We start from the raw sequence: 9,829 nt of genomic DNA, 5'->3' as shown, positions 1-9,829 counted from the left end.
GGAAACAAAAGAGCCGCGGAGCTCGGGCCTCGGAGCCTGAGCCGCCTGCGCAGCCTCACTGCGCTCCCGGGCCGGCGAGGCGGGACCTGAGTGGAGGCCGGGCGAGGCAGCGGGGCGGTGCCTGGCGGTGGGGCGGGGCCTGGAGGCGGGCGGGGCTTGGGTGGAGTGGGACCCAAAGACGGGGCGGGGCCTGGACACAGTCGGAGCCCGGAGGTGTGGCGGGGTCAGGAAGAGGAGCGGGACCTGGATGGAGTCGGGGCCCGGAGGCAGGGCGGGGCCTGGCGGCGGGGCGGGGCCTGGGGGGAAGGCGGAGGCCGACGGCGAGACGAGAATGGTCGGTGGGGGCGGAGCCTTAGGGGCGGGACTTGAGTTGGGAGGGGCCAGGGACAGGCCCGACCCGGGTGGGTGCGGGTGGGGAGAACACTTAGCCCCAGATGACAGCATTCCCCTTCCGGCTTTCTCCAGCTGCAGGCTTGTCCCGCGTTCCGTTCTGCGTCTGCAGGCCAGAATGGTTTGCTCTGTGCCAACTCCCACAAAGCAGCTGGCCGGTGGTCTATGTACCCAAGGGCCAGGGATTGCAAAGAATTCGCACTTAACAGAACGGCTGCGTTACAAGCGACATATCTCAACTTGTGCACCTAATGCCAAAATTCTCTGCTGAAAGGGTTGTACCAAAACCTAGGAACTAATCCCTTAAATCTAGGAGACACGAGAAGTTGGGTATACTGGTGCCTGTGTCCCACGCACTGACAACACCCTGCTGTTAGCGACAGATTTAAGTATGTATGTAGTATTTACATATATATGTGCTGAAGCCCAAAGGTCAAGTGAAAGAAGAACGCAGAACAATGTTTGTAATTTAGAGGAGGTGTGTTTGACAGCCATGGGTGCGTGTGATAATCTGTAAGAGACAGCACACCGGCCGCTTGGCATCTGTATATCACAGGCAGCCGGGCAGTGTTCTTCCCATATATTAACTCATTTTTTCCTTACAGTGATTTCATAAGGTATGTGCTATTACATCTCCACTTTACAGATGAGAAAATAAAGGCCCAGAGAGGTTAAGCAATGTGCCCAAAGTCACACAGCTAGGAAGAGGAAGAGCCAGCATTTACCTCAGACTTGGGAGCTCTGGTAGCATAGTGGCTAAGGCACTTGACTGCTAACCAGAAGGCTGGCGGTTCAAACCCACCAGCCACTCCTCGGAAGGAAGGTTGGGCAATCCTACTTCCGTAGTGATACTGCCTCGGAAACCCAAGGAGGGGTCGCTATGAGTCAGGGCTGACTCGACGGCACATAACAACAACAACAACAATAACAGTGGTTACCTTAGGAGAGGGAGCCACGCATGGCGACTCAGGCCTTAACCCTCATGGTGCTGGCGTGAATTGCACAAGCACCGCTCTTTCAGACACATGAGTCTACACAGTCCACACCACTCCCAGCCTTCAGTCAGAGCCCTGGAGTGTGTGGCACCAGCCTGCCGGGAACACCAGTTCTGATGGGCAGGCTCTCTGGCCGCAGCCCCTCCCACTGCAGTCACAGGAGCGGTGGCTCTGGGTAGAATCGCACCCAGGCCACCTGGAAGCCCTTCACCTGCACCCAGAGTCCACCCTGCAGGCCCCAGCCCATGCAGGCTCCCTCCCCTGGACTGGGCACCGTGGGCAGTTCCCCTGGAGACACCAGAGGATTCGGCCACCACACTGGTGTTCCATGTGAAGGGAGTGCCTGTCCTCTGGGGCCAGCCATAGCATTCATTCCCAAGTTCATTCTCTCCCTCACTCATTCAGTAAGTATTTATGGAGCCCCTACTGCACGCAGAAGGAGCTCTGGTAGCACGGTAGTTAAAAGCTTGGGCAGCTAACCAAAAGGTCAGTGGTTCGAACCTATTAGCCTCTTCATGGGAGAAAGATGAGGCAATCTGCTTCCATAAAGATTTACAACCTTGGACATCCTATGGGGCAATTGTACGCTGTCCTGTAAGGTCACAATGAGTTGGAATCAACTCGATGGCAGTGGGTTTACTGCACACAGGCACCGTAAGCTAAGTACTGGAATGGCCAGGGTGTGGGAGAAGAGAGTCCTGCCTTCAAGAAAGGAGGCCTGGTGGCACAGTGGTTAAGTGCTTGGCTGCTAACCAAAGGGTCGGTGGTTCTAACATACCAGACACTCCACAAGAAAAAGAGGAAACGGTTAGCTTCCACAAAGATTACAACCTTGGAGACCCTCTGGGACAGTTCCACTCTGTCCTCTAGGGGCACTGTGGGTCAGAATCGACTCCATGGCAGTGGATGGCTTCAAGAGTTCAGTGGGTGGGTGGGGGCATGAGGTGGGCAATCATTCCACTAATGGCATTTAAACACCAACTGAGGAGGGAGCTGTGAAGGACAGGTGGGTGAGAAGTGAAGAGATCAGAGCAGGGAGGGTGGAGGTGGCTGAAGGAGCTTCCAGGAGCCCCAGCCCAGTGCATCTGGGCCTGGAGGCCAAGCGAAGGGGGCTCTCCACCCTGAACTCCAGGAGAGGATAAGAAAGAGATGAGGAGGGGCCTGGAGGGGGTGAGACAGGATTTGCATTTTGAAAAGGTCACTGAAGGAGGAAGAAATCAGAGGCCAGAGGATTGTTCACCCTGATACTCGGGCCCCAGGGGGGTTAATTATTTTCGTGCCCTCCCTCATTCCAGACATAATACTGGCGAGAGGCCAGGCCCCATTCTAAGCTTATACCCACGTCCACCCTAGGAGGGCGGGTCCTGTCATCAAATAAGGAGGAAACTGGGAACCAGAGAAGTGACGTGACTGCCCAAGGTCACACAGCTAAAAGCAGGCAGTCTGGCCCAGCATCTGCACTGGGAGGACCACACTCCCCCGGGGCCCTGGGCCCCCAACCCACCAAGCACCAGGCAGTCTTGCTTGTGGTCTGTGCATCTCCGGGGCTCAGCTCAACGCTCAGCACCCAAGTGGCGCAGCCTTGAGAGAGAGCTGGGGCAAGGCCACCAAGCACAACACCTCTTACAGAGACCCCCCAACAAGGTCCCAGAGCCAAAGGAATGGCAAGAGGTTTCATTTCCATGGGACTGTTGTTGTTATGTGCCTTTGAGTCAGCCCCGACTCATAGCGACCCCTCCTTGGGTTTCTGAGGCAGTATCACTATGGAAGTAGATTGCCCAACCTTCTTTCCAAGGAGTGGCTGGTGGGTTTGAACCGCCAGCCTTCTGGTTAGCAGTCAAGTGCCTTAGGCACTATGCTACCAGAGCTCCTAAGGCACTGGTAGTGGCTAAGTAGTCCTGGTGGTTCAGTGCTTAAAGCGCTCACCTGACAACCTAGTCTAATGTTTGTCGGTTCAAACCCACCAGCTGCTCCATGGGAGAATGAAGCAGTCTGTTCCATAAAGATATACAGCCTTGGAAACCCTACGGGGCAATTCTCTGTCCTAAAGGGTCATTACAAGTGAGAACTGAGTTGACCTAAGTCAGTTTCGTTTGGGTAAGTAGTGGCTACCCAAAGCTTTAAGTTGACCACTTGGAGGGTTCTGTGATCAATTAGTAATGTCAGCCGTGGGTGCTGACAGGGTGACAGTGGTGCCCCTATCTTGCAGCAAAAAGAGGACCATGTTCTTGTACCACCCTGATTTCGAGCGTGTCCAAGTACAATTTTCAAAAAGTCGCAACTTAACTGTCATACGAAGCCTATTTTAGTCGACAAAGAGTTATTGGAGCCCAGCCACACCCTGTCCCTTCTTGTCTACGGCTGCTTTTGTACTTTGCTGGGCCAGGTTAAGCAGTTGCTATAGGGACCAAATGGCTTGCAAAGATGAAGATATTTACTACCTGGTCCTTTACAGTAGAGCTCTGGCGCTGCACTGCCCAGGGCATCTGACTGCCAACCAGAAGGTTGGTGGTTCAAACCCACCAGTCACTCTGTGGAACGGAGGTCCATGCTGTGAGTTAGAATCAACTCGAAGGCAGTGGGTTGGGTTGGGTTTTTGGTCCTTTACAGGAAAAGTTTCAGACCCCTGCACTAGTCACATTATCCTTGGTGGGCCGGTTAAGCCGTGCTCCAGTGTGACAAAGAATGGCAGTCAACCCTCGTGGTTTACAGGCACTGGGCAATTTTCCAAAACTAGTCATGGACACAAGCCACAGAACCAGGTTGCTCCCAGAATTAGCCCAAGCAACCTTCATACAGGGGGGCGTCACCTCTCCGGGCCCAGGACCTAGAAGGGCCCCTCCCCGATGGCTGCCAGGGCCTGAGTTCTCCTTGGGCGTCTCCTCTGAGGAGCCTGAGCAAGTTCCCTGGGTCTTTTGTGTCTGACTCATAAGAGTAACCTCAGCCTGTTGCCACTGAGTCAACTGCAGCTCGAGGGGACCCTACAGGACAGAGGGGAGCTGGGCATCGGGGTTTCTCCCACGGAGTAGCTGGTAGGTTCAACCCTCCAACGTTTCAGTCTGCGGCAAAGCGCTTACCCACTGCGGCACCAGGAGGCAGAGAGCGCAGCAGGCCTTCGGAGAGGGTTGGGTGAGGGAGTGGGGAGATCTTCGGGAGCGTCCTGAGCACCAGCACTTCTCCTTCCCTGGTCCTTGTTTAATCCAGACCCCCAGAGCTGCTGACTCCAGGCGGGAGATGGCTTGGTTCTCCTCCAGGGGATTTCAGCTTCTGGGCTGTGCAAACGGTGAACGTGCTCTCCCACCAGCCGAAAGGCAGGTGGTCGAAAGAGTCTACCCAGAGTCACTCTGGAAGAAGGGCCTGCTAATCTATTTCAGAAATTCGCCCCTGAGACCCTGGGGAGCCCCTGGGCACCCTCAAGGCCTGGACTCAAACTCACCCCCTGATGCAGCTTTCAGCCAAACGATAAACAAAACGCACTGTGGAGACTCCATTTGACTCATAGTGACTGACCCCGCCTTGGTTTCCGAGGAGGTATCTCTGTGGAAGTAGATTACCCAGTCTTCCTTCTGAGGAGTGGCTGGTGGGTTTGAACCTCTAGCCCTCTGGCTAGCAGTCACATGCCTTAGGCACTACGCCACCAGAGCTCCTAGCCAAACAACAGGCAGGCCTATAAAGTGAACAGTAACATCAGAGAGGCCCTCAGAACAACCAGGCAGTGAAGTGTGCCCAGGGATAAAGCTCTGACGGCAGGAAGGGGCAGGAGAGACGGACAGAGGGAATCAGACACAAGGAGCAAGGAGGGAGAAGCCTGCTCCATTGCGGGGACTGCAATCAGTGCTGCGAAGCAAAATATGTACAGATTGTGGAACGGAAACCAATTTGCTCTGTCACCCAAATCACAATACAAAGCAAACCCTGTGAGCACAGTCCTACCCTGACACGCATGGGATCCCCATGAGGCAGGGCGGCCTCCACAGCAACTGGTAGCGGACTTGACAGACAGCTTCTCTGAGCAAAGATGCCAGTCAGGAGGGCGAGAGCCTCTCTGTTGATTCAATAGCCGAGGAAGACAGGCAGGCGGCTGTTGGAGCCGGGGGATCTCAGGCCAGCTCAGCCCTTCTCAGTCCCCAGCAGGAGGGACCGGGCAGCAAGTACTGGGCCAGCTGTAACCCTAGGGGGCTCTGGGCCTGCCACCCTCCACCGCCACCTCCACCCCCACCCGTAGCTCAGAAGGAAAGGCTACACCCAGGCCCCTAAGGCAGTTTTTACAACACTAAACACACACTTGCCAAATAACCCAGTAATCCTACCCCTAGGTATTTACACAAAGACCTACAGGCAGGGAGTTCCTAACGGCTTAATTCATAATCATTCATAATCACCCAAAGCTGCACACCACCCCTAGGCCAGCAACTGGCCGATGGAGAAACCCATTGTGGTCCCTCCACTCATGACCACGGCTCAGTCATGGGAGTCCCTGGGTGGGCCACTGTTCCTGTTCTGGGCTGCTCACCGAAGAGTTGATGGTTCAAATCTACCTGGATGTCTTCCGAATAAAGGCCTGGTGGTCGGCTTCCTAAAATCAGCTATGGAGAGCCCGAGGGGCACAGCTGTGTCCCGACATGCCTGGGTCACCACCAGCTGGAGTCTGTGGGCCGCTCCTCAGCCTTGAGACCACCGAGGCCACAGCGCGGAGGGGCTTGCAACCCAGACACAAAAGACTACACGCTGTGCGAGTCTATGTTAAACCAAAACAAATACCCAAATCAGATCAGCGCTTGCCTGGAGTGACAGAGTGGCAGACAGACTTTGTGGGGTGACAGAAGGTTCTGTATTGATTGGGGGAGCAGATACACAGTGTGTTCTTAAAATGTGTGCATTTTATTGTATGCCAAGGATCTCTCAATGAAATCTGATTTCAGAAAGAGTAAGGTCGAAGGACTGACACGCGCTACAACGCGCATGAAGCCTGAAGACATGTTGGCAGAGAAGCCAGTCACCGTGAGACGAGAACTACATGGTGCCCGCTACCACTGTCAACCGCTCGGAAAGGGATCAGTGCAGGAGATCCTGGGTGCAATGGGAGAACAACGTGGAACAAAACTCAAAATCATCGAAAAGACCAGCCTTGCTGGTCTGATAGAGCCTGGTAAGATTCCAAGACTATGGCCCCTAGCCACCCTTCAGACCTGGAATTGACCCACTCCCAGGCCTCTACCCAAACAACAGATAGGTGTAGAAGATGAACATTTACATCCGATAGGTACCCGCCTTAGAACCATCAATCAGGGAAGAACAGAAGGGCAGTGTTTGCACAGGGAGACAGCTCAGGGGGCAGGAATGCATAGGAAAGAAGGACACAGGGAAGAGGTAACCACAGGGAGGAAGTGGGACGAGAGCTGTTAGCTGTGGAGAATTGCAGTCGATGTCATGAAACAAAATGTGTATGAACTGCTGTATGGAAAATGAATTTGCTCTGTGAACTTTCACCCAAATCGCAGTAAAAATGAAAACTAAAGAAGCCAGTCACAGAGGGAGAAATACATGCTGCCACTGATTGGAAGCACCCAGAGAAGGCAGATGGCACTTCTCACCGGGGCTGGAGTGCACAGGCCACGCTCCTTCTCCAAGGCCACTCAACCCTGGGGCACCCAGGGACTGTGCCCCCACTGTACCACCTCCTTCCCGGGGCTGCGGGGGGGGGAGTGCTGTGAGTGGTGCACCACTGCCCAGTACCCTAAAATGGCTCCTTGGACGGTATGTGAATTTCACCTCAATTTTTAACATATAAGAGACCCAGCGACCCTTTGGGAGCTGTTTTCAAAGCTGCTTTTAGTGAGCGCCGCTGCCTGTGCTGGGGGAAAGGACCCCAGACTCGAGACCTATGCCTTGAAAAGGACATTGACAAAAACAGAGGCACTGATGCAGAGCAGGGAAAGTGTCAGCATGGAGCCCACCCAGCAGGTCAGCCAAAGCACAGCCACGGTGTTCACTCCGGATGACAGGGCGTTGGGGGGTCCCTCAACCCTTCACTGTTGCAGGCGGGACCACAGAAGGGGGGAAAGACCGTGGCCGGGATGCTTACATCAAACCAAAACAACCAAACTCACTGCCTCCAGTCGGGACACTTACATGGTTGCAGGTTAAAAAGGTTACAGGATTGGTTCTGGGGTTTTGTTTACTTGGCCACATGGTGGTCATCCTATGACTCATGACCATGCTACCCTGAGTCATAGCCACAGGTGGCTGCAAGATAATACCCCAACCTTTACCTTCAATCAGATAACATGCGTGCGTCTGATTGGCTGCCTTCAGTAACTTCCAGGCAAGCTCCCTGCTTCTCCAAGTGAGCACTTTTCTGCATAATCCACTTCTGAACACACTCTTCCTGAGGGCAGACTGCCCCGCCTTGGGCTTTCCCAGATCTGTCTAAGCCTCAGCACGTGGCTGGTTTAAGGTCAGCCAACATTGGGGAAGTGACATAGAAACCTCAACTGGCATCTAACCCTATGTCAGGAGTCAAAATGGAGGCAGGGCTCCCACTGTAGACTGCAGCTGTGAACCGAGAGCTTCCGGGTGTAAGCTGTCAGGCAGCCTCCAAGGTGGGGTCCCCGTGTAGCTCCCGAGTTGGAGAAGGGTGCCTGGCCGGGTTCCTCCCTCTGTACTCAATAATGCAGGGGGTAGGGACTGGCAGAGGTGTGGCTGGTGTGGCCCCCAGAAGGCCATCTGCTGCCAACATCCACTCAAAGGCACATGAAGCAGGCCCTCCGCAACCTTTTGAGGGGTTCCAAGGGCTTAGATGGCCAGAGGGGGGTGCAGGGCCCAGAGCCCCAGCCTTCATCCAGCATCTTTCCTGCCCCGGCGGGCTCCAGACTTTGAACTTCCGCCTGCTCCTGAATGAGGCCAAGCTGGCCAGGAGCCCACAGCTGCCCTGACTGGTTCCTGGAAAAATAAGTAGCACAGTGCCCTGTGGCCTCTGCTGCCTGCCAGTAACCATGGTCTGACACAGGTGGTAGCCAGCGCCAGTGGATGGAAAGACAGTCACACGCCCTGCAGGACGTGCTAAAGGCACGCAGGGCAGTGCCAGTGGCAGGCCCCGCTGGCATCCCTGAGTCAGCTCAGGGCCCCAGCCATCAGTCGGCTCTTTGCTCCAACCTGGAAACCCACTCTCCTTCTCATTCTGCCCCACCCAGCCCCCCACCACCCACCACATCCAGCCCCACTGCCAACCTATTCCTCTGCTGCCGCCCAAGTCCCCATGGCCACCTCCTGGCCCAAGCCGCCCCAGAAGCCCCTCATAGCTCACCATCCCCACACTGCCTCTTGTATCTGCCGAGCTCCACTGGCCCAGCTGTCCCCATGGCAACCACAAACCTTTGCATGGACAAACTCTGACAAAACACCACTTTAGCTCCAGCATCCTCTCCTCAGAGAGGGTGCCCTGACCACCATCCATCTCAAGCAGCCTCCTCCATCAGTCCAACAACAGGGTCCTTGGACCTGGGAGAGAAATCAGGGAGGCTGTGAACTTAGTTGAGAACACAGCTACGGTGGACATATAGCGATTCCTTCCACCAAGCCTCTCTAGTCCGTGTGGTCTGCGGTCCAAAGCCAGTCATGAGCCCTAAGCAGCACATCCCCTCAGTGCACTTTCTTCATAACTTGCTGTTGTTGGACCTCTCCTTGCTTATTTCTTATTTGCTTATTTCTTATTTGCCAGCTCCCCCTGCTACTGTGCAAACACGAAGACATGGGGACCTTGAGTTTGTTAGGAGACCCTCTGTATGCTGTTCTTGATGAATTGGAGGATGGATGGATGGGTGGATGGGTGGATGGGAAGGTGGATGGATAAATGGATGGGAGGGTGGATGGGTGGATGGGTGGATGGGTGGGTGGATGGATGGGAGGGTGGATGGGTGGATGGGTGGATGGGTGGATGGGTGGATGGGTGGATGGAGGGATGATGGGTGGATGATGGATGGATGGATGTCAGGCCCAGCCCCCACAGTGCTGGAGAGGACAGAGATGTGGCTGCAGAACCTATAGGAAGTCATGAGGAGAAAAATGATGGCCAAAACACCTAGACAAGAACAGAGACAGAGGTGTGAGGGACTGGGAGAGATTTACATGAAGAGCCAGGTGACAGGGGTCCTTCTCACTAGAGAGAAACGCAACGTCATGGGAAGGTGTCGTCTGAGCCATATCTGCGACCACCAACGTGACAGTGGAAGGGAGGTCCTCCCAGAAGGCAGGCAGGTGTGAGTGAAGGGACTTGGGGGAAGCAACGTGACAGTGGAAGGGAGGTCCTCCCAGAAGGCAGGCAGGTGTGAGTGAAGGGACCTGGGGGGGTGCAAAGTGTTACATGGTGTCACCGACTCCATGTCCCTCCCTGGACTCAGCTCCCACAGCGTGGACAGCTCCAGCTGACAGGTCCCATGTGTTTA

This window comes from Orycteropus afer, unplaced genomic scaffold, assembly GCF_000298275.1.
Source record: "Orycteropus afer afer isolate SDZICR_OR568_19922 unplaced genomic scaffold, OryAfe1.0 scaffold00489, whole genome shotgun sequence".
NCBI lineage: Eukaryota > Metazoa > Chordata > Mammalia > Tubulidentata > Orycteropodidae > Orycteropus > Orycteropus afer.
This window is presented reverse-complemented; position numbering follows the sequence as displayed.